The sequence below is a fragment of the Sciurus vulgaris genome, assembly GCF_902686455.1.
Source record: "Sciurus vulgaris genome assembly, chromosome: 2".
NCBI classification, from domain to species: Eukaryota; Metazoa; Chordata; class Mammalia; order Rodentia; family Sciuridae; genus Sciurus; species Sciurus vulgaris.
Window position 1 is genome coordinate 25,735,688 of NC_136462.1, and position 26,478 is coordinate 25,762,165.

Genomic DNA, 26,478 nt, shown 5'->3' on the forward strand with positions numbered 1-26,478 from the left:
TAGCAAGCATGTATCTAATTTCAATTTCTAGAGGTAACAAGGTCTGGGGTTTCCAGGTCCTTAACCACAAGGAGCACTGGCACAGGACAATGCCACAGAAGTGAGGAATAAACTTCTGTATAACTTGTTACCCTCACCCCACAGAGCTAGGTCTTTCGGGACTGAGCTGTGACCACATTGGAGTCTCTGGGCAGGATAGCATAAAACAGAACTGGAGATGAAACTCAGTATTAGAGCACATGTTTAGCATGTGCAAGGCCCTGGATTTGATCCCCAACATGTGTAGTGAAAAAGAGGGTGGAAGGAAGGAGAGGGGGAGGAAGAAGGGAGGAAGGGATGAGAAAAGGCACAAACAAAACAGGGCTTCCGCTTCCTGTTGGAATAGGGCTTACAATAACAGAGCAACCCCAGAACCACAGCTAAACCATGGCAATTGCTTACTGAGCAAGAAAGCAACCCTTCACCCCTGATAATGATTATCCACCATTCTAATACTGGCAATTATAGTTCTTCTATCCTTCCTGGAGAAAGAATAAAAGATTATAAATCAAAACTGGAATCTTGGGGAAAAAAAGCTCTTTAGCTACGGACATTTATTTCTGGAGGAAGAAAGGAACAGCAACACGGGAGACAAAAACCCTCACATGTGAGCAGAGATAAAATTGTGAATGAAGCAAAGATTTAGTGCTGAATGAGTTTGACCTTTGTGTTGAAGATCATGGTCTTTGGAATAAGACTGACCCTGCATTCAAGTTCATTTTCTGCCAATTCCTAAATGTATGTTTTTGGCTAAGTTACTTAATCTCTGTGTGTCTCAATTTCCTCATCTGTAAAATGGAAATAATAATAATACCAAACCCCATAAAGTTATTTTGAGAATTAATAAAATAAATCATGCAACAGTATTTGTCAAAGGCCCTGCAGAGAGCGAGTACTCAGTAAATGGCAGCTATAATTAACATAATGATTTAACATGCATGATTTCAACTCTGAATTATAGAAACATTTTTCAGGAATAACTGTGTACCCATATTTTCTAGACAGTAAGGAAGCACATAGGAATTCATGTTGTAAGAGTGAAGAAATACTTCTAAGTGAGGTTGTTGGTCTATAAAGTTAATTTTTATCATAGATTGAAAACCATAGCATTATTTAAGCTAGGCTTTCTGAGGAACTGTGAAAATAGAGAGGTACTTCAAAGACTTTATTAGAAAAAAATTGCTAGAGAAAGATGAGCATTAACAACTTGATGATAAAACCTATTTTATACTCTCTAGATAGCAGAGTTGAAGGGGGAATAAAGAAAGGGATCTCACGAGTCCTATTTTATTTTCCTTGAGAATCACTCTGTATCTGATATCTAATATCAAAATTCTAATTATATTATTAATATGTAATCTACATCTAAGATCACTCTAATATTGCTCCATGAAAACTGTTTAATCTTCCCTGGACTTTATTATTTATTTATTTATTGTAGATTTTCTTCCTTAGGTCCAAAGGAATCAACTTGAAAACTTGCTACCTAGCCCAATACAAGTGCAAAATTTTTGCATCCTATTTATATCTGCTTTCTGGATTATTATCATATTCTGACATAATATGCAAAGTCGTCTTCATGAAACATGGAGGCTCAAAAAACTGGTATATTTCAATAGAAGACTAAATGAAGAACACAGAGTAGGAAACATCCAACCCAAAGGATGACTCCTCTTTGCGGTTCTGGAGATGGCCCGGACAGGAGCAAAGGTCCAATAACCACTAGCAAGTGTTTCTCTAGGGCATGTGCTTTTTCTGATAGGATCAGAGAAAGCTGTCATAGGAGAGTACTCCTCACTCCAGTCAAGTAGGAAACAGTCTCAAGGAGCGGGAGGGAACCCCCACAAAAATAAAGACAAAGGTGTAAGACTGGGGTATAGCATTTTCAGGTTGACAACCACCAGGAGCACTCAAAAGGATCAAAGTGGCCATTATTCACACTTGGACCCACATTGAATCCCCAAATCAATAAACATATTAAAGTCAAAGAGGACATTGACAGGGGGGAGAGAGAGGTTTGTTTTCATCTTAGTAGGAATGTGGCTGCTATTTCAAAGGTAATTTGCTTCTGAATTGAAAGAAAGCAAGGCTTTAGAATTAAGGCTAGAAATGTCCTAATTCTGAATGACTTGGAATCCAGCATCTTAAACAGGGGTGTTCAAGATCTCCCTTTGCCTTCCTGCGGGAGCCTCCTTCCTGTGCCTAATCTCCACCCGACCCTCAGGCAAGCTTCTTGGTTAGGGATGGGGTGGACAGCAGGGGGCGATGCAGGTTAAGAAGTGAACTTGAACACTCTTCACACAAGCCAGACTTCTGAGAAGGGACCCACTGACCTTGCGGCCCCTCTATGGCTCAGTACAAAGGAAGAAGACATGGATCTTCTCTGGATGCCACTAAGGAAACGCCCAGCGCTGACACACTGTGGAACTTCAGCCCCGGCCTTGCCAGTCCTAGTCCATTTTCTCCCAACCTTCTGTAAATGTCAAAACCCTTTCCACTAATGTAAACCATCTCACTCACACCTTCACATGGATTATACATAAAAGACCGCAACTGGCAACGAAAGGAAACAACACAAAAATACGTGTATGAAATAAAGTAATACCAGAGCCCACTAAACTATCGTGGAATATATGCATTAGGCACTTTTCTTATTTCCCCCCAGTTTACTCTCCTTCTGAGAGTTCCAAATTATAGCACACAGGTATAAAAAAAGAAATTATTTAAAAAGCTAGGGTTTCTCCAGTTGTGGTCCCAAGACAGCCTACAGCAGAAGTACTGAATGTACTTATTAAAATGAATGTTCTCAGTCCCGTCTCACACTGTAAGTATGGAGCTGAGGAAATTCCCTTTTAGCCGGCCCCTTACTTAGGCAATCAAATTGCCTTTCATATCTTATACTTCAGTGAATTGCCTACAAAAAGTAGTAGAAAGGTTTTTTTTTTTTTTTTTTTTTTTTTTTTTTTATTTAAATGGGGGGTGTACCAGAGATTGAACTCAGGGGCACTTGACCACTGAGCCACATCCCCAGTCCTATTTTGTATTTTTATTTAGAGACAGGGTCTCACTGAGTTGCTCAGTGCCTTCCATTTGCTGAGGCTGGCTTTGAACTCTAGATCCTCTTGCCTCAGCCTCCCAAGTTGCTGGGATTACAAGTGTGTGACACCGTACCCCATGCCCCGCAAGGTGAAAGCCTTTTTGAATAACAATATTTATATTTAGGTCAGCAGTAGAAGCTTGGATTTATAAGGAGAAACTCATTTTTCTCTCTTTCCTCCCCTCATCATGTCAGGTGATAGAATAAACAACACTCCATTTGCTTTTATTTCCTAAGAATCCCTGGGTGGGAAAGTTTGAACATCTTAACTCTTTCAAGTATGTACAATTTTAAATACCAGAGGGTTTTGGGTGAAGTGTCACATTTGAAAGAGATCTTAAAACTTGATTTGACACATTCTGTGTGTTAGTGCAAGACTACAAGTTGACAGACTATAGGGATATTTCCTTGACTGTTTGAAGGACAATCTGGATGCAAAAAACAAAAACATAAACAAAAACAAAAGAACCAAAAAAACCCCTATAATTAGAGGTATAATGGCTAACAAAAACTTTGAGTATAAAATCTAAGAGCATGCATATGATGTTTGCTTTCTAAGAAGGTGTCCTTCCCTCGAGATAAGATCAGGAAGAGGAACAGCATTTTCCACCTGACACAGCCTTAGCCGCCGTAGCACAGGGCGCTTTATCAAACTTGCATTTATTTATATTCCATTATTAGCCAGCAATATGGCAGCGGTGACTTGGCAAAGGAACATCCTAGATAAGACCAAAGGGTCATTATCAGGTTTTGACCTTTAGGTGGCTGAATATCCTAACAGAAGCTGCAGCCGAGGGAAAACTCATGCATACTATAAAACAGCAACAACAAAAGAAGACAGTGGATAGAAGATAGAGCCATTTCTTTTCATTTATCCACCCCACCTCTGGCATTAAAAATGATAGTTAAAAGAAAAAAGAGCTAGATGACAAGTGGGCAGATCAAAGTGTAAAAAGGGCACAGATGCCCTGCAACCTGGGAAGTCCTAACAGGCTCTGCCAAGTCTCATCCCCCACATGGGAGTCTGCATTGCCCCAAACCTACTGCTTCCAATTCCTTCTCCCCAAGGTGTAGCCAGCCCACTGCTGCCACCACCAGCCACCACCAACTGCAGAAGCAGCTGGTCGAATACATTTCGGCAGAGAATCTCAGTGAAGTGCGTAAATCCATATGGGGTGGCTGCAAGCAGAGCTATCATGAGCCTGGCTGAGCTATTTTTGGAACCATCTTAACTGATTGTCCACCGCCTGCCGCTGTTCTCCACTCTGCTTTCCTTTCCCAACCCTTTCTCTCTCCCCACCTGAGCTGCCCAAGATTGACTGATCAATAATATGATAAAGAGCAGACAGCAGAAGGGAACTGGTAAACAACTGCCATAAGTAGATAGATTCAGGAGGGATACACAATACAGAGTATGTGATTAAGGCTGGGGCTTATTTAGACAGAGAGCCGCATAAGAATTCAGGCTTCACAGATGGACTGGGGGTGGGATGGGAGGAGGGAGGGCAGTTTGCAACACTTGCAAAAAAATTCTCAAGGAGCCTTCTCTCCCTCTCCCCCACCCACCCCGCCCCACATGCTGTATACAGGTTCTTGACACAGCCATGCGGGATCAAGAATTTGTTATACAACTTGCTTTCTAGCCTTTCAAAGCTTGTTGCTTTCCATGCTGTTTAGTATGTGGTGGCCAGCGCAGCAGGGTAGACAGTTCCAGTTACAAGCAAGAAGGAAGAGAACATTCAGTGACAGTTTCAGAGGAGCTAAACCCACTGGCCCTTCTTGCGCCTGAGGACTGAGAAACAGAGCTTTTACTTTTCTCGAAGGCAAGTTTAGAAAGGAGATTCTTCACTGTGACCCGGTCACCAGGGTTCAAATGCCACTGCAAGGGCCACACAGGACTGCCCTTCAATGATAAGCTGACACCCAGATTCCCAGGAGTGGCACTAACTGCCCTGATGAATTTTTTCTAAGATAATGGAGACTTTGGCTTTAGCTTGTTACAGTCTGCTTGTCTCCCTTGGCTGTTTGCTCACTTTCTTCCTATCTTCCCCACCTTTTGATATTGGCAGTCAAGCCAAACAACGTGCTCCAGGAGTGGGTCTGAAGGCAGCGCCCAAGTCCCAGGTGAGCCAGTGAGCCCCACCCCCTTCCTCTTTGTACCTGCCTGGTCTTTACCAAGGAATCTACCTCTGGGCTGCCAGGGGAAACGGTGGATCCCGCCACTCATCTACTTAAAACATTCCCATAGCTTCCTGCTGCTCCTAGAATAAGATGCAGCCTCCTGCCTTTGCTGGCAAGACCCTCCCTGGTCCTGGCCTCTCTCCTAACACAACCCATCCAGTGGTCCCCTTTTAGTCACAGGCTCTTCCTCTCTGTCCTGTGAATGCAGCTACTATGTTCCCGTCTTAGCACCAACCTGATCCTCTTCCTGAAGTGCTTTTCCTCAGATCTGCAGGAGGCAATCTCCTGTTTCTGCTTCAGACCTCAGCTCAGTGGCGCCTCCTAGGGGATAGCCTTTCTGGTCACTCTCCTGTTCTTGGAGTGCTGCTGTTACTTAGCCTGGCCTTGATAACATGTTGCCCCAGGAAAATCATGCTGTTTGTTTATTAACTTGCAAATTGCCTTATTTTTCCTCTAAAATATAAGCTGTTTTGTTTGTGGCCACAACAAGAATATTGTTGTCTACACTTATGACTCCTTACCTTGAAGGAGAAGAATAATAAATACCCTTTTTGTCAGGGTTGTTGAAAGGACTCCATAACCAAATGAACATAAGTTTTAACCACAGTGCCTGGAACACAGTGGGTCTTTAAATATTTGGATTCTTTGTTCCAGATTCAAAGGGTACTTTCTGTAGTTCTAACCATCCAAAATAACTTTCTTCTATCCTGATTATTCAAAATCTTTGAATCATTTTCAAATGCTGTTCCCAAATAAATATCTAAGTTTTCCTAGCCTCAAATTCCCCTCCTTGATCAAGCTGCTTTCACACTTTTCTTATTAAACTGTTCTTAAGAAAAGCAGGAATCATTTGAATTTTTTAGATTACGTATGGGAATGAGGCCATATGTTCATTCTTCAATTCAAAGGCTGACCATCTTGCCTTGCCTCAAGGGTAGATGACACAGGATGATTGCTCTTGTGAAAACAGGAGCTCATGGAAATGAGTGTTCTGTAAACCCCACAGGCTGGGAATCCGGAAGCTTCTGGACATTCACAGGTTAGCAAGACCAGAGCTGCAAGGGTTCCTGAAGGAACGAGGTCCCTCACAAGACATGAAGGTGTAGGCAAACATGAAAATTAAGACAATCAGCAGCACTGAACAATTTACAAGGTACTAACTGCAGAAATTGTTAAAGAGTCCTGAATACAAATCATTTTATTTATCAAGCAATAGAAATTGGAGAACTTGGGGGAGAGAAGCAAAGTCACAGCTAAGAATGCCAGCTACAGTGGCTCTCCTACAGCAGGGGAGACAGGGGAAAATTACCCCTTACAAGTTCACTTCAACCTCTTGTTGCAAATCCTCAGGGGCAATATTTTTATCTTTTCCCTAGGGAGTTATTTTGTGTGTAAAAACTCAACTGCAAGATCCACATGGACCTGGGGGTGACTCTACCACTCTTGTGTCTTACAGGGTACCTGATACAGCTTCAACAGAACCATCACTTCCCAGCTACAGGGGAACTCCCTTCAAAGTCCTACATATTATACGGTCAAAGGGATGCTGATAATACTCAATTTTCTGTGCTCCTGATTTGACATCATATTGTTTAAGCCATAACTGAGAGCCATTTGATTTTAAGACTTGGGAGAAAATGTCTAAGGGTGTGCCTTTTGCATACAGTCATGCCTCTTTTTGATCTGAGTGCTCTTATGCATTCATTAATCTTCCTGTCCTCTTTTACCCAGTGAGCACCCACTGCTATACATCAAGACACAGGATTTATCCAAAGCAAACAGCAACTAGGGAACAAAGATTCAGCTACAGCTTTATTCTTTCTTAGACCAGTTGCAAAATCTCATGCCATGTGTTATCTTATAATCAGCTGTTAGTTTAATTATGAAATACCTGAACGCTGTGTAATTACAGCTGTTTTTCATGAATGGCTGCTTCCTTGTAAAGTAGAGCATTTGGCTAAGTGGTAACACCTGGAATCTGGAATGATCATCTCTTCTTGGCAAAACTAAACAGAGTAGTTGATTGTGTCAACACCTTATGTGGACTCCTAGAAGCAGCCACCTATAACTGTTTAACAGGTATCTTTGTATACAATCAGAAAACTCTGTAGCCTTTTTGATCCAGGAGACAAAGCCAAACCTTTGAGTTAGAAACAATTTTGTAAAATATATATTCTGAAAGAATTTCTCATTTCCAGGCTAAGAGAAGTAGAGAGCCATCTTGCAGAAAAGCATTTTCATATGTGATTCTGAATAAAGACAAAGAATAAGAACAATTTTATCTACACCAGTGATGCTGTCCCTATTTATAAGGAAAATGTAAAGTATAATAGAGATTACATTGGTTTTTGCTGATTATTACTAAAGTGAAAGAGAATGCCAATTGGGAAAATGCTGGCATTCCATGCCACAGGACTTTCCAGGAAAGCAGTGAGTGAAGCAACGAGTGTGACTATTTACTCCTAAAAACTGATAAAATTACAAATAAGTAAAAGCACTATTGTCTTATCCTTCAGCAGTGAGAACTGAGGTTTGCTTCATCAATTTTCTGACTCTTGTATATTATAGTTTGACATTAGAAGTCCAAGTTTTATCACAGGTTTAAGAGATGAGAGTAGTCTCATGGCCTCCATCTTGCAAATAGTTCAGTGGAAAAATAGCATTTCTACATCCTGTTTTATAAGAATGTCACAAGTGTTAAGTTAGCAGCTTACTCAATTTCATGTCAGGCCAAGAAACATTTTTCACCGTTTTTTATTGCATTAACATTTCCACACCAGGAAATGCTCTTCCGTGTGTGATTCCTGCTTATAAGAATATGTGAAATATCTTAAATATTTGTTGAGCATTTGATGTTATTCAATAAAACTTCCACAGATGTCTAAAGTAGCATTATTTCACCGGTGTCAGATGAATGGGGTTGAATGTGGCATATAAAACGGAACCTCTGATGGATATGGCACTAGAAATGATTAAGATCTATATTTCAAAAATGTTCCCTTTATATTTGCTGCTGCTGACTCCTAGAGAAGAGATTCAGGATGTTTAAGTGAAAGATTTCTACCTTCTTAGAAAGTGGAAAAGAATTAAATGTCATCACCAAATACTAGTTTATTATTAAATAATTTTCTTGAACGTTCCCAGGCCTATAGTATTAAACTAATTACACACAGGAAACACTAGGAAAAAGGGGTATGCTAATTCTGACTAAAAATTTTAAACACTAAAAATAAAAAAATAAAGAAAAAAATATCCCCACGATATCTTGTGCTAAGACAAAGTAGAATAAAGTACTCCATGCTACATAATATAATCTCTTACTACTCATCCCCCTAGCCAATTGAACTGTAGGAAATCCTATATTATGCTATCAAAAAGCTGCATTTAGATTTCTACCCTCAATAAAGGTTTATTAATTCAGAACCAAACACAAATTCAGAATTTAACAGAATCTAGGCTGATAAGTTCCTTTATAGTGTCCATAAAAAATGGGAAGGAAAAGCAAATTAAGATACCTAGCCAGTCAGCTAAGCCTATTTACCTTGCTCATAAACGTAAAATATGTTAAGCATGATACTCGTAACTTAGAAGAAATATTTTATTCTAATCAACTGAAATGGTAATAAGCCAGGCCCATATATTCCCTACGATCATTAATTAGGACACAAGTAAATAGTAAATGTGTGTGTATGCATACATACACATACACACACGCACCTTGGTTGCTGTATGTATTTGAAAGCAATTTAATTATTTTTAAAAAATCCATGATATACTCTTTAATTAATTCAGGTTGACTTCTCCGTCTATCTGAAATTGTAATAGTTTACTTGCTCATGGTATTATAGTCTCTTCCAACTATTCTTCACAGAGCACAGAATTCTTTAGTATTCATCTGAAGCACTGTTATTAAATACCATTGCCTAGAAAACTAACTTTTCTTTCCAGGCAAGACATTCTAATTAACTTTCCTGAGTTGGACTTAATTCTGTTACAAGAATTTCCTCTAGTTCTGCTTAATTGAGGTAAAGGACTTGATTTTTTTTGAGTCAAATTAACTCAAGGCATTTTATTTGGATACAGTCAATTCTCCTTGGATTAGTGTTTTTACAAGCCCAAACAGAGGATTAAAAAGAAATTATCCCCAAAGCTTCAGAAAATTATCATAGAATATAGGATCAGATGCAGTAACAGTTTATTTTCTGTTAAACAAACTGAGTTGATTCTTTTGTGGTAGAACAAGGTTTTTCCCCTAGTCCACAGTATCCCATTAACTGATGAGTTTGGGGCTTCTAGGAATTCATAGTGAAACCAAAGTCTGAGCTACTTTAGCCAATTTTGCAACTGAAGATCATTGTGACTTGAAGACTATTATGAATCCTCACTATTGCTCAAATGATTAGACATGCAGATCTGACACATGACTTTCTTAACCCCACATTATTTATCTCTGATAATCTGGTCTCATCATTTCTTTCAATATACTTATACAGTGACTTAACAATCCCTTAACCAAGCTCCGGCATGCTTCCAGCTTAATAATAGTGGATTTGAATTCATGAAAATTATATTTTGACATCAAACACTGCAGATACCTGTGAATTCACCTCCATAAGTGAATAACCAAGAAGAAAATGAAGGACAATTGGGAATCACTTCAATTTTGACTATATATCCATCTAATGGGGACAGTTCAAGATAGAGATAAACAGGCCCACTCCATCTCCAACCACACTAGTGTTTTCCTGCCCCTCAAACACACCAGGTATGTTCCTTCCATAAGCCCTTAACTTTTGTGAATGACTGCACAGAATATTTGTCCCCTAAGACAGAAAGCTTGTCTTCCTAATACAGGATCCTCCTCTTCATGCAGGCATCAAATGTCCAAACTCTAAATACCATTTTCTCAGAAAGGATTCCCAGACAGTCCCTCCTAAAGGTGTACTTATTTCCATCTCAAGGTAGTTACTCTTCCCCCTTTAATTTTATTAGTTGCATCTGGCATTCTCTGAACTCAACTTACGTGTTTATATATTCACAAATATCCCAAATAGAAGGCAAATCTCACATAAATTGAAACAGGGTGGGTCTCGTTTGGCACTGTATTACCAACCCTTAGAATACAAATCACTGTGAGAAAATAGTTCTCCAAACTTTCATATTCCCTACACTGTGGAACACTGGATAATTTAATCTACTTCTCGAACATATTTTCCACAAATGCATCTCTCTTACTGTCCTACTGTAGGAATCAGCAAACTATGGACCTAGGCTATATCTGGCTATCACCTATTTTGGTTGATAAAGTTTTATTGGAACTCAGCCTTGTGCATTAGCTCACTTATTGTCTAGGTTACTCTTGTGCTACAATACCAAAGTAAGTAGTTGTGACAAGATCACGTGTCTCTGAAGCCCACAATATTTATTATCTGGCCATTTATAGAAAAAGAGAGTCAATCCTTGTATGGGCTCCTTAGAGTGAACCATCGGGTCTCCAATCTAAATAGAAATATTCAGAGATGAAGTTAATTCAATATCATTGACTCATGTGTGAGATAAAATTTAAGTGAGAGCTTGGTTATGTCTAATTGAAGTAACGTTTTCTCCAAAAAAATGTCAGTTTGAAAGTCAACCTGCCTCCCAAACATATAACCTGTCATCTGTACAATTGTTCATTGGTAGCACTTGGATCAATAATAATCGAACTATAAACTAAGTGGTGATTTAGAAGATAAAGCTGAACCAACATGATACTGCATAAAAACAGAATGACATCCTTTTTTAATGAACACTTGCTGCCTGCAGGCAATTATGACATGAACTGACACTCAGGATACAGAGGGTCCAAATACAGCAGTTCTCTAGTACAAATCAGTTCGAAGGGGAGTATATTACCACACCATAGGAGGGTAAACGTATGCTTTCAAAGACTGTGGCAATAAAATCAGACACAACCAAGTATGGCGTTCTATAAGATGAAGTGTACTGTAAGTACAGGGAAGGGACATGCTCTCTCCCATGAATACAAATACTAGGTGAGCTCCTGTTCTCTGTGGCGGGGGAGGCGGGGATTGTCATTTTCCTCTGACATTGTTTTGAATAAGAACAGGCCATGAGGGTTGAGAGAGTCACATAGTTTAGCATATCAGCTCCCAATGCAGTGCTCCAAATTAGAAGGAAACCAGGGACAAGAAAGCCAGCACAGCTGCTCAGTAGAAACCTGCATCAATTATTCTAACCAGCAAACACTGAAAAACGGTCTAGTCCCCCAGCCCTGAGGCATGGAGGCATCATGACCGCAGCAACTCTTTCCCTTTCACTAATTATCTGGAAAACATTTTGCTCTTGCTCTCTTCCAAACAGTTTGTGGAATTTGTTGCAAGGGACAGTGCTTTTCCTTTAAAACATCTTAATGGAATTGAATCATTTTCCCATTATCCGTTCACTTTGAAGTGAAATTCACTTTATTAAATTTTCAATGAGGTAAAGGCAAGAATAGACTAACAAACCAGAAACCCAGTCTTTGGGCAGCATTGTTCTAAAGATAGTGAATCGGCAATTATTCCTGGAATATTCCTCTTTCCCCTCTCTCTCACCCCAAAGGATTTCTGCAGCAATGGTGCATTAGTGTGATAATGTCCTAATTCTGTTTTCTAGTGGACAGCGATCCTCTAGAGAAAGGAAATGGTAATATAGGCCCTTGAAGGCTGAGGTTTGTAAAAATGGACAAGGAGTTTGACTTTCCATTCATACTGGGCTCTTGCGAAGGAAAAGAGAAGATAACAATGACATGGACACAGTGGCTATTGAAGATCACAATCACTTGGGAGAACTGATTTTTGCTAGGAAAATTACACTAGTCATAGACTTCAATCTCTTCAACACTGGCATTCAGAAATACAGCATGTTTCCATCGGCCAAAAATGTGATGGGCTGTTCTACATCATTGTGTGAAACTTTATGGGATAAATATGGATTCATAGGACTCAAAATTTATCTTTGGCCATGAGGGAAGACACCCAGGAGCAATTAGAAAATTATGCAATACTGTATTAAAAGTATATAAAACTTTAGAACAAGCCAAGCTGCATATGATAGGCATAATAGATTTCAGTGATTATATGGTAGACAAATATCTCACCAAAATCCGCCCCCCCCCAAAAAAAAAAAGAAAGAAAGAAAAAAAAAAAAACCAGAAAAACAAACAAAAATCTCTGTTCTTTGGTATATAAAATTTAGATAACAATAGTACCATTTTCTAGGGCCAGCTTCATTGATACTGAACCAGGACAAGTGCACAGAACTCTGTGGGTTTGGAGTTCAGTACCTTGCAGTTGCCTTCTGGAAATGTTTAAGGATTTTACCTGAATTTGTGTTTTACAAGTGAAAGTTCAATGGGACACTGGAGACATTGAGGTCTCACATCCTGGCATGGGCCTTGGCCACCATTCTTTCCTCCTCCACTCCTGAAGTCATGTGATGGGGTCCTGGGTGCCTGTGAGGGCCTACACTTGCTCCCTGAGTATCCTCAGATTTGTCAGGTTGAGAAAGACTGAGAAAGAAAGGAAGAAGCTTCTTTCCTGCTTTTTGCATAAAGGGCTTGCATTTTCATCTTATACTGGGGCCCACAAACTATGTAGATAGTCCTGCCAACTGAATATAGCCTGTGTGAGGTTAAAGGATGCGATCCACATAGAAACTGAAAATATTACCCGGCATAAAGCCAGTGCTCATTCAAAAGCAGATCATATTATATGATTTATATTGCTTTTGTTTCTTCTGCCTATAGTACATCATGGCAAACACATACAGGCGTGTCATTCATCCCACTTTACTTTCTCAGAGATGGTTTAACCCTTCTAAGAGTGAAATGAATGATTGGTCCCCATGATTTTGATTGAGGAGAATCCTCATTCTTGATAACGGAATGGTACTTGGAGTGAGACAAAAAGCCCTGAATTTATTTCACACAAGATTCTAAACCAGCTACCTTCTGTTAAAACCCTAGAAATTATCTCAGGTACACTCAACCTCTTCAAACGCTCATTCTTGTCCTGTCTCCTATGAAGCATTTTACAAAAGAAGTCACTCCCTTTAACAAATCAGAAAGGTCAGACAAGTACCCAAGAGGCCTGGGGAAACTGATGTTTCTATTGTTATAAGTTCAAATGATCAATGAGCAGTTTAAGCGGTGAGGTCCAGGGCTGCAAGAGCACCCCAGGTTTCAGTGCCTGCTTAAATGCTGGGAGGGAAATCACAGGGTTGGCAGCTATGTTTCCATTCAGACATTTTTCCTCTTCATCAAATGACAGCATAGCTCTTACCACTAAGAATGAGGACTCAGGGAAACTGCCCCATGACTAAGAACTAATTAGTAGTGTGCAGGTTTAACTGGACCTGAAGGTTCAGTTCTTTCCACTGAGATATTTTCACCCATGTTGCCATCACTGTGTTTTATTTTTCTGCTCTGAGTCATCTCAACTCTCTTTAAGGATCAGTGTGAAGCTTACAGAGGTCTTTTTGATCAAAAATAATACAGGACTGGATATAGGTTTCTATTCAGGTTGGGTAAAAAAAATGAAACCTTAAAACTTGACGTGTACAGAACAAAACTGTACAAAAGTGATCTGTGCCTTAAATGTCTCTTTGAATAACCACCATTTGGGTGAAAGATAGATTAGACTGGTTTGAAAGCACATTTCCTCCTATTTAAATTTAGCCTTCTAACATAGTGGTATTTAGTAAGGAGTTCTAAAGCATATTTCTTTTCAGGAGGTAGACAAATGTCCTTAACATGGTAAGTAATGGTATTTTCATCTGATCTACTGAGATTTCCCACTTTGTGGATATGGAATAATTTCCCTTTTATTAAGCAATCTATATTTATCCTCATAGACTTCTCCCATGACCCAAAGTTTCAAGTCATTAAACATCTAATTATTAATTAATTCAGTAAATGTGCATTAATGCCTACTATGTCTGGCCCTGTGTTGGACAGTGATGCTATAATGATGTTTGTGCAGTTTACCAAACTATAAAGGGTCCAGAGATTGGTTCTGAGGATGCATGGGTCAGCAAATAAAGCAAGAGAGCCCTGAAAGATATGCAAAGTCCTAGGAGACCTTAGAGTGGACAAAGCTAGACCTACGTGGATAGAAGTGAAGGCTTCAAAGAGGTGGTGACTGCAGAGCTGCCACAGAAAAATGTCAGCAGGTGACTATGCAGGCACAGAGAGGAATGGTATATAGTGCATAAAGTAAACCGACGCTAACATACCGAAGTGTAGAGCCAAGGAGGTCTGACTGGGTAAGTCACGGGTTCAGAAGGACTACTAAAAGAGTCCTTAAAGTAGGATTTATTAGTGGCTCAAGGTGGCCACTTTCATGGGGACTATGGTCACAGTCTAGAGGTGGTGGGTGGCATTCATTAAGCTTAACTTTTCTGTCATATTAGAGGAGATATCAGGTGCAGTGGTGAGGAGCTGGGACTTTGGAACAAGATGGGCTGAATCAGCCTAGGCTTCTGAATGACTCATTTCTAAAAGAGGATAATATCTTATAAGACCATGAAAGACACTGAAAAAAGTAATGCAGGCAGACTCCTTATCCTAGAGCATGGTATGCAGGTAAGTAACACACAAAGCTTGCTATTATTTTTTGACTGTACTTACTAGTCATCTGTTAAGTCCGTGTACTTTATATAACAATAGCAAATATTGTCAAAATTTTTTCACATATGCCTTTATGTATGGACTTAGTAGCATCCATTTTTGCTATGACAAAGAAAGAAAAAGTTCCAGTAAAAATTTGGAGAGGAAAAAGAATGAGGAAGTATCTTTGTGTTCAATTCCATGCCTCTGAAAGGTTAACCATGATTTTCCTACCCCTTTGAATTTTTTACCAGGTACGGAAGAGCGTGAGTGTTATGGTTTGGATGTGAGGTGTCCCCCAAAAGCTCATGTGTAAGTCAATACAAGAAGGTTTGGAGGAGAAACGATTGGGTTATAGCCTTGACCTACATAGTGGGTTAATCTCTGATGGGATTAACTGGGGGGTAACTGGAGGTAGGTGGGTGTGGCTAGAGGAAGTGGTTCATGGGGGGCGTGTCTACAGTGTATGTATTTTGTATCTGGAGAGTGGAGTCTCTCTGCTCTCTGATCATGATATGAACTGCTTCCCTCCACCACACTCTTCCTCCATGATGTTCTGCCTCACCTGGAGCCCTGAGGAATGGAGCTGGCTTTCTATGGACTAAGACCTCTAAAACTGAGCCCTCAAATAGTTTTTCTCCTCTACAGTTGTTCAGGTTGGGTCCTTTTAGTGAAAAGCTGACTGAAACAATGAGTAAGCCAAGTCACACAAAAGGAGCTGGGAGATTAATTCATCATTCATTAGGGAGACTCAATGTCTAGTTTTTTGGTTTTTTTTTTTTTTTTTTTTCCATTTTTTGACCATCAGAATTAAATTGATTTTATTATCAAAAGGAGTTTCCTTGTCTATAACAATAAGTTAATTATGTAGTTTAAACATTGACAGGCACACTTATGCAGTGTCAGTTTAATTTTAATTATCAATTTTTCTCATGAAGAAATGAGTATCCTCTACTGGGGGATGACTAGCTCAGTCTTCGTTGTATTTTCTTTATCCATCTTCCATTGTGTTCTCCTTTGCTAAGAAGGGAAACTATAGAACCACCTACAGGAAATAAGCATGGCTTCCTGTCCCCAGCTTTTGTTTCTAATGTTCTTGCTTTTCATTATCCCTGGAACAGAGGAGTAGCCCTCTGTTCATTGCTTTAGAATCCTGCCTACACTTGTGAATGGCACCCATTTCAACTGTCATCTTCTAGATTTCAGAACTAAATTTCAATCCATTGCCAATCATCCTCTGTCCAAGAGTTTAGCTGGTAATATCCTTTCTAATTTGGTACCTTTCTGGTGGGTCTTTTTTCTTTTGCTCAGTATGAAAGAAAAATGTCCTGTGTCATCATTTAAAGACAGGCTGATATAGATGACAAAAGAATACTCATTTAGAATCAGAAAATTAAATTTACAAAGATTCGATCACTGCACTTAAGCACTGGGCACTTGGCGTCCCCAAGCCTTGGCTTCCCCATTGTTAATATTAAAAATATGCCCTCCAGGCCAGGAGGAGGATCCTGAGCTCATCTTCACTCAGACTTGGCTTCGGAGGACATGCTTTCTCAATCATTTTGCCTCCCTTTTGGAACACACATGAAGCTTGACTTTTTTGCTACTGCTATATAATGTCAAACATTCAGGAAGATGGAAACTTAGTTTATTGTACTCCAACCCTCTTGTTTGCACACAACAAGACCCTCTCTTGTTTCCCATCTCCTAACAGGCTCTTCCAGTAGCCTGAAACGGCTGGAATGGGGTTTGGGGATGACATAATGATTTTACATACAGAAATCACATTTTCAGATATCCTTTGAAACAGCTTTGTTTTGAGAAGGAAAGGCAGATGCTTTTTATCTAAGATTCATTTCTCTAACTTCTAATGAAAACTAAACTCTTTCCCTTACTTCAATTCAGAGTTAAAAAGTGATGTGATCCTTACCACTTAGGTAATAAAATAGTCAGAAAACTTACATCCCCTAGTCTGTAAGCTTTGTTACCAAAATTCACTCTAAAATTGAAAACTGTTTTTGGAGAAGCTCTGAATCAGTAAACCAACTTCCACTGTGTGGCTAGTTGTTTCAGAATATTTTTTTAGAATTCAAATTATAATCTTCTATCCTCTATGATAAGGATAAAACCAGCTATAATTTAAATATATGAAATATATGTATATAAAACTTATAATCTTTTTCCTTTATATAATTTTTATGTATATTAGAATGAAAAGGAAATATACCCACTAATATATTTATTTTATTACCAACAGGAATGGGGAATTTGTTAAGCTTGGCTTGAACACATCACTGTATATAACTAAATCTCATTGATAAAGTGGCAGTCTGTTAAAAAGGTAAACTGAGGCACAATAAAGCTTTAACAAGGCTTTGGAACCAGGCAGTTCCAATCCAGAAATTATTTAGGAGCTCCATTGAAGGAATGAAAGGAGAAGCATTCTATGGAGGGAACACAGAAATAAAGCAAAGAAAGCATTTAATTGACCACGATTATATAGTAGCCTAAGCTGGTCTATTCCATTGAAAAGTCCCTAGTTATATATGTTAGCTGCCTGAGTCTCAACTGTTGAACTTATGATTTTTTAAACATAGACATTTACAAGAAATAACCCAAGTTAAGTGTTGCTTAGGTTTACAAGTCAAACAAGGATAAGGTCACTTAGGTAGCCTAATTGGCCTTGCCTGCTCAGGGATTCGTTGGGTCCAGCCTCCATTTAGATGTACTTTAACCTCTCTTAATCTCCAAAACATAAACTGTGCCTAAAATTAACACTTACCTGAATTCATCACCTTGCAAATCTGATTATGTACTATAGTACATCAAGAAAACTTCAAAAGGTAAATGGAAACAAAAACTGTATTTTTGCTCAAAATTACAGTGCCTGAAATCTCAGCTGTTGAAAGAAGAGCAGGTGCCAGCTTGCATGGCTCCAGGCAGGTGGTCAGAGGATAGAGGGTAAGTCCAACAGAGCAGAGCAGACAAAACCAAACCACGTAAGGCAAGAAAAAAGCCCTGACAAGTGAACCAGGCTCCTCACCAGAAATCTGTACACAGTAGGAAACCAAACCAAACAAAAGGCCCATTCTGTTGATCTGAATGTTGAAGTAGCTTTGAAAAAAAAAAAAAAATCTGAGACTCCTATATGGATTTTAGAGACAGAGACAGAGGAATCCGAAGAACCCCTAAGAGAAACAAGAAATGGAAAGAAATTGCCCAGTTAATGAGAATTTCTACTGCATTTTCCTTGGGAATCCACATTATAAATCCCTAAAGCTGACATCCAGCACCTGAAATCCTGTTAATTCTCAGCAAATGTTCAGAGAATAAGTAAATGAGGAATGAGAAAGAGTGACATATAATATTCACAGATTCATATTCATCTTCCCTCATGAAATTATCCTTACTTTAACCCAAACCTGGCCAAATCAGACTTCATGAAAAATTCTTCATTTTGCCCTACGTCTCATATTTTACAGAGAAAGGAATATATATTCTTTCAGGATATTAGGGATAAAAGGACAAATTCACCCTTCAGTTAATTTTCTTCCTTTCAGAATGACAAAAAGATAAAAAGTTTTAGTGTGCTTTTTTTTTTTAATGCTGATTCCTAAGAGAATTTCTGTAAATAATCAGTCAAGGTGAAGGGACAGATACATTGAATTAATGACTTTGTATACTGAGCATATACTATATCCAGGGTAGTTTTAGGTAATACAACTCACAGTGACAGACAGCAATGTAGAAATTTTAAGATATTTTGGCATATACCTGCAACATAAATGTATCTCCAAACCAACACAGTCTCTTTCCACAATATATCCAAACCATGTACATGAATTGTATAGTATTTTAAGCTGTGGTTAACAAGCAGTTCTGAGTCTTCTTACTGCCTCTCTTCCCTGATAGCTCACAATACAATGTTAACAAATTGAAAAGGTATTAGCCTGTTTTAAGATGTTCAGATAGGGAAATCTCACTCCTTTATTTAGCAATCTTTCCTAAAATTCAGCAATTTCCTTTATATCTGCATATCTTGGGAGGGCTTGTGCTTTCAACTGAAATCTATTTTCTTTTGCCATTTCTGCTGCTTCTTCCTTTGAGGAGACAAAGTGGACTGTTTCAGAAGCTGTTTATGTATAATTTAACTCCTCAAGCTCACATCCCATCCACTCCTTAATTAGGTGCTCAATCCCAATCCCTAAATCCCTTTAAATTCCATATGAACTGCAGATATTAAAGTATCATCTTGAGCAGACTTTTCGATACTACGTGCTCACTGCACATAGAGAAATTAAACAAAAGATAACGTCTTTGCATCTTAGAGCCCAGGGATTATTTTAAAAACATAGAAAGAGTGTTTTAGCTAAAGCAACTCAAGGAGAAATTTGTTCTTCTGTTAATGTCTATTTTAACCTGTTCTCAGAAAAGGACATCCCCAGGAGTTGCAGATAGATGGTATTGTAGTTCTAATTTCTAAATAATCATTAATTTTCTACTTCTCTGGACATCAGGTATGGATCTGATGAGGACAAAGCCACCAGCCCATGACATATGTGTCATTTCAATTACCCAAAGGGCCAGGTGTGAATATAGGACTTGTCGACTCAAGACACTATGCTTCAACAAACCAAATGAAACTGAAATACAACTCTTCTCTCCTCCTGGCAAACTAGCCCTACTTTCTCACTACTTAAATGTGGTGAATTTCAAAGGTGCAAAAAAGTATACCAAGGGACCCACATAGTGATTTTTCCAGGCAGAAATCTATACTCTTGCAGCAAAATCCCTTATTTATGACTCTATTTTGTTTTAGTTCTTTTTTATATTATATAAAATTGATATTAGAAGATATTACAAGTATGATATCATCTAATCAGATCTGTGCATTTTCAAGAGAATATTTTCATTTTAGCACACTATCAAGTTTTTATTACAATGATATCAGGGTCCCAAAACCACATGCAGAAGAACTCATGAAGTCAAATGTTTTCATCAGTTCTGAATTAACATCAAGTATTTGCTCAAAATAATGCATAGTGGGGGAAAAGAACTCCAATGTAACCTAAAGATGGTCTCATAAAAAGTCTTATTAGTAATGTTATTGATTCAGAATCCAGTGCAAATCTGTGATTTTGGAAGAGAGTTTATTATTGCCCAGGGTAATTGACCAGAGAAAATAGGAACACTCATTTCATAGGCATCTATTAAGCTACTGAAAAGTATGTTTTAAGAATATATGGCTACGCGGTCTTGCTCATGTGCGGTTCTCAGAAAACCATCTTTTTGTTTGAGATGCTATGAGAGAGTATCTATCATGACTGTCATCATTTTGTACTTAGCATATGTGCCTCATTCTATTCTTAGAGAGGTAGGCACTATGACTACCCCAGGTTACAACTAGTTTACAACTGAGAACACTGAGGGTCGAAGTAACTTGCCTAAAGACACACAACTTAGGGGTAAAGATAAGAATTGCTCTCAAGCACTAGGCTCCCGACAGCCCCTCACTCTTGGCAATTGCATTAAAGTGCCTTTCTCTGATGAGATTCCAACACAGATCAATAGTGATACACAGGAGAGAAATCATACAAGATCAGTATAGCATCTTGCCACTTTTCTACAACATCCTTGTTGATTAAGTTAGGAAATGCTTCTTTAGCAAATTTCTATTAAAATATTTCTGGTAAGAGGAATCACCAAAATTTTGAACGGCAATGGTCCCTACATATACCTGAGGAAGAGAAAGGATAGAAGGAAAGGATCTTAAGTGATAACAAGCTGTCATTGGAATATGTGACAGCAACATTTTGGAGAGGTTTTTGTTTTGTTTTGTTTTGTTTTTTAGCAAATGAATAAAAAATTTGATAATATTTTGCAAGGGTGAGGAGAAACAAACACTCATATTACTGGTAGGAGCATAAATTTAGACAACCTCTTTGTAATGCAACAACAATATCCTTTGATATTTACAATGTACTTAACTTTTGACATAGCAATTTCACTTTTAGGGATTTATCAAATAGATATTCCTGTATATATGTGCAAAGACTAATGAACAAAAATGTACATTTTCTTACTTTTTATAGTATTTTGTAAAAAGGTGAAATTTTCAAATGTACATCAATAGGGCACTTATTTAATAAAATATACTGCCACAAAATGGAATATTATATAATATTTTTCATGGAATATTCCCTAAGAAAGTTGAAGTGGAAAAGAAAAGTGGAGGGTTTTGTTAATATTTATGTCAAGGAGGAGGAGTAGGGAAACATTATTAAAACTATATGTTACATTGAAACCGTCTCTGTAGAAATACACAAAAAAAGCTGGTAATTTTTGTTCCTTTTGAGAAAGGTGTTGGAGGACTAGCATTAAGAGCAGGAGGGAGAAATTTTACATTTTCTTTTGTTCTGTGTATAATTTTAACTGAGAAGAACAGAGTTACTTTAGATTAGGAAGAGGGGAGGGAAAAGAGGGGAAGGTGTATGGGGGTAGGAACGATAGTAGAGTGAAACAGACATTATCACCTCATGTACATATATGACTGCATGACCGATGTGATCCTGCAATATGTACAATCAGAAAAATGAGAAATTACATGCCATTTATGTATGATTTACCAAAATGTATAAATGCATTATACTGTCATGTACAACTAATGAACAAATTTTAAAATTTTATAAAAAACCAATTGGAATTAATATTTATTAAGAAACTATATTATGCACTCTTTTAAGTATCAGGCTTTGAGAAATGTAGGAGTATAATCAAGTGGGAAGATGGAAATTTTAGAGTGATGCTCATAATCTAACAGACAGATAATACACTATTATACATGAGCTCTTACTGTGTGATTTGCCATCTCCACTAAACCTCTAATAAGATAAGTGCCTGACTCTTGGAATGGATACCAAATGGAGGTCTATAATTTCCTTCCAGGAAGATTTTCAAGGGTGAAGAAATCAGGTTTTAGGTTGGTCTGTCGTAAGTATTTCTAAGTTAGAAGGATGAACTCAACAATTCAGGTCTGGAAGTCTCAGATAAACCAGGCCTAAAGATGAAATCACATGTTCTGATAATGTAGAGAGGTTGAAAAGAGAAAAAGAAAGAGAAGAAAATCTAAAGAAACTGGAGCTCACCAAATTATGCCTAAACAAAGCTAGAGTCACACAGACACAATTGACTTTGCCAAAGCCCTGGAGACAGTCTGCCCAGAACCTAAAGGCAGAGTGTGAAAGACAGGCAGGAGGCAAGCAGGTACAAAAGGAAAAATACTCAAGCACCTCTAGTAGACGCAGAAATATGTGAGACATCAAATCCCAGCATACATATGTCTCTGAGGTGGTCCCCTGTGATGATATAAAGCTATCAGAATTTATAGAAAGCAGAGAGAATCACTGAAGCTACAATCAGCTCCACCATGGCACCTGAATGTCTTCAGGTCTGTATATTTTTAATGGCATTCTATTTCTTTTGTCACTCATGTCTAAGAAGGAAAAATGAGCCTAGTTACGGAAGGATTAGTTAAGACTTCAAGGTCAAAGTGATTCATGTGAGTGGTGGGGTTTGTACATATCCCTAAACAATAAAGCATATGCACTAACTCAACTCCCATGTTATATATACATGTCCCTTTTTAGGGACACTCGGAAAATATCCATACTATGGAGGAGTTAGCCTTTGAGAGAAGGGAGAGTTGACAAAAGAGAGGGAAAATTGGTACTCATTAATGTGTGTTTACTGTATTTATTCACACAGTAGCCACATTGAGTTAATATGAGCTTGTTACTTTCATTCACTCATTCATACTGGTCATTCATACATTCCTTCATACTGTTCATTCATTCATTCACTCATGCCATTTCCTGAATGAAACACATGAAGGGGCCAGGAATAGTCACAGGGCAGGGCCCCAATCAGACAAGCAAACCATTGTCCATGCTTCCATTTCAGCAAACACCTGGGATCAACACAGACAGCCTTACCTGTTTTCAGTACTGGATGCCTCAGAGGTTACTGTCAGCCTCCTGTGACTAGAACCATGGGAAGAGGTGATTTCCTCCAGGAATTCTCTAGAAAGCAGCCCTGTTTTTGTTAGAGAGTTCCAGGTCAACCTGGAGTTCAGTGTACCATGATGACTGCCAAATCTTGGGTCTTTTCCATTTTAAAGATAAACTCTAAGCAGAAACCTTTTTTATTAAATATATTTAAGTACATTCTTGCCAGCAGTGGCCTCAACTCAAAGACCTTGCTTTGCCCAGTCTCTGATATGTCTGATGATGGGAGTGAAGGAGGAATTTATGGTGTGTTATTCTTGGAGAATTTGGAAAGCAAGAGCAGGAAGATTTGGAGTGAATAATGATAAATATGCATCAAAACCGCCCTGTACCATGGCCAGTCATTTTCTCCCTATCCTGAGCTCCTTGTCCTTCTTCATGCTCTTCTCTTCATTAAAGAAGTCACATTAATCCCTTAGAAATAGCCATTTTCCAGAACAACACTGTGATAGATGAACAGGAAAAAAGCAGCTGATGTCATTCAGTATTTTATCAGAGTGATTTTTGAGAGGACAGGCATCCTACAAAAGAGTTACTAAAAAAGTTTACAAACTTACATTCAGACTTTACCTGGGTTTAATCCAGTATGTCCCTCAAGGGAAGGGGGTGAAGCTATGTTTAAAAATTTGAGCAATGACACACTCTGATTTCTGTTGAAATGACAGCAGGAGGCAAGGCTGAAGGGTGAGAAGAAAGCTGCTCCCTCTCAAACCCAGGTTGCAAATCAGTCTTATTTCTTCTATGCTCACAGATAACAATCTGGTAAGTGCAAGGACTTGCATTCCTATTGTAGAGACATCTTGAGTTTGTACCATAGACCAAGCTATGAATTCTAAGAGTCAATGAGAAGAGGGATTAAGACATTCTAATCATTTCTACCCATTTTCTCTCTTAATTTAGACTTCTCAAAATTTTCCACCCAAGTGACAGTAATGCCAGGAATGGAATAGAGAAGATAAGCAACTAAAAGAAAATGTCTTTGAAATTTTCCTTCCCCCCCCTTAAAGATCCATGCTTGTTTGCATTCTTATGCATAATATATTACTTTGGTTTCAATTTAAGCTTTTACTCCGAGTCAACAATTAAAGTTGACTTTAGGAAAATATATCTATTTCATGACTCCACATAACCTATGTTGATATATTTCTGCACTACAGGTCTTTGATTAATTTGAAGGACTGAGATTGTTTTTTTCTTTCTATAGCTGACCACTGTTGAACCAATAGAAACAGAGCCACTTCTCTAATGCCCTCAACAAAATTAACTTTCTTAGCAAGTTAAATGTCTATCATGAGAATTTTAAAAAGTGATTTCCAACATCTAATCTTAACCGTCTACCTTGAATTAAAACCAGGTACAGTGTGAACTGTGGTCAAGTTTAGCTAACATATCTGTGCTGACAGATTTTTCTTCTCAATGTTGTCTAGAAAATCCTGGGTCAGGTTCAGGAACCCCGCTGTCATCTGTCACTGTCTTCTCAGGAGGGGGAATCCTGCAATGTGTCTTTGATGACTTTCCATGGTGGATCATGTGGAGAGTGTGGAAGTGACTCCCTGAGTAGTTGTGGTAAGAGAAGCAGAAGCAAGTCCCACCATCTTGATCAAGTCACCCCGGGTTCTCTGCTCTCCGCGTCAGTCTCTGAAGCCAGAGAGGCTGCCCAGCGACTCCCCACCTTCATCTCAACTTGCCTCTGGTTTCCTTCTGAAACCCAATGTAAAAGGAAAGGAGAAAGCTTTCCATAGAAATGCTGTCATATTTTTTTTTTTAAAGAAGCCAGGCACAAATGACCATGTTTACATGAACTACCCACAAAAGGCCAATTTACAAAAATAAATCACAGCAGTCGTTGAATAGGGCGAAGGGTAGGAGCAGGGCTAACTACAAATGAGCAGAGGGAAATCAGAGGGTGATGGCGATGTTCTAACACGACTGTGGTTATGTTTGGACAACTCTATACATGGCAGGCTTATGATGGATGAATTTTGTGGTATGAAAATTGTACCTCAAAGCTGCATAACACGAAAACAAAATCCCCCAAAATAGAAAACTCCAGGCTTTGGAGAGAAAGGATGTTTCAGTTAGGCTTTTAATGATCTAATTATCATGAGAAATTTCAGGCTAATTAGAAATATTTAAACACAGCAAAATAAGACAATGCTTCAAATAGCTGAAAGTAATGCCAACACATGCATAAAGCACTCTAGGAAAGGTTGCTTTACAGATTTTCAATTTTTCTTTTCTTTTCTTTTTTTTGTTAATTTATATGGAACATTTTCCCAGAACAAATAGAGTTGGGTTTTAATAGTTTGTCATTCTGAAAACATATCTTCTACCAAGAAAAAAGTCTGAACTACCTCCTGTGAAAACTCTAATAGGATGGAATTAACAAAGTAAATGAAATACAGAAGTTGGAATATTTTATTATTTTTCCTCAGCTTTTGTTCCTACAAAACGACCCTAGTAAGGAAAAAACAATTCAAAGATGATGAGCTAATACTAAGAATTCTGTGCACTCTATGTCCACTTAACATGATTTTCTTTTCCTATGTATAATAAGAGTACTTCTCTCAGCTTTCTTTATATCAAATGGTAGTCACGCCTGATAAATATAATGGGAAGAGGGATGTATGTCACTTCTGGGCAAGGCACTTAACCATGCTGCCTGTCTGCCCATGCTCTCTCTATCCTATGGATGTAGCAGGAAGTGAAGATCTATGAAGTGGCAGACCAACCTCATGGAAGGATCCTGGATCCCTTTGTCACTTTTGAAGGAAGTTATTTGGTAGGATTCTACAATTGGCAATTGTTGCCTTAACAACAAAGAAATCTGTCTTTCATTAAGCCATTGGAATTTTGTGGTTGCTTGTTACAGCAGTTAGTAGTAATTAGCCTAACTAGTCCCCTCTAGCACCAAGCATGGTCCTTACTTTTCTCCTTGCATGATCTAGGCCTGTTCTTCCCTCATTCCTCTTTCCTATTTATCTTCTTCCCCTTTTTTTCTCAACTTCGGTTAACATTCATTTCTAAGGCCAAGGAAGAAATAATATGAATAGTTTCCAGCCTGTATCTTATTAGGAGCCTTCTTCAAGAACCAGGACATCTGGATGGGCTGAGATGAAAGTGGCAGTTAGCAATTTCTCCTTTAGTAGAACATGTCTGAGTCTTTGGTTAAAATGTCACACCAAGGGCAGTTGCTTTGACCACCCACCTAAGAACCCCTGCAGCTATAAATGCCAGGAAGGAAATGTCAGAGTTGGCAGCCACTTCTGGGTCATGAACTCTGCTTTTATCACCTGAAGCTTTTGGTAGTGGAGAAGTGCATGCTGGTTGCTCTAAAGCTTTCTGTTCAACCCAGGGGGTTATTTCCCAAAGATAACACATTACCATTTCAATTCATTTTCCAGTCATTTTGTTATCCATGGGCCCTTTTCTCCTTTTCTGCATAAAGA

At 38.5% G+C, this 26,478-nt stretch overlaps 1 protein-coding gene across 19 annotated transcripts in view; it reads right to left on the bottom strand.

Annotated features, from left to right (window-relative positions):
* The window catches only part of NRXN3 (neurexin 3), a 1,486,572-nt gene that overhangs the window by 922,705 nt on the left and 537,389 nt on the right, over window positions 1–26,478 (bottom strand). The window lies entirely within an intron of this gene.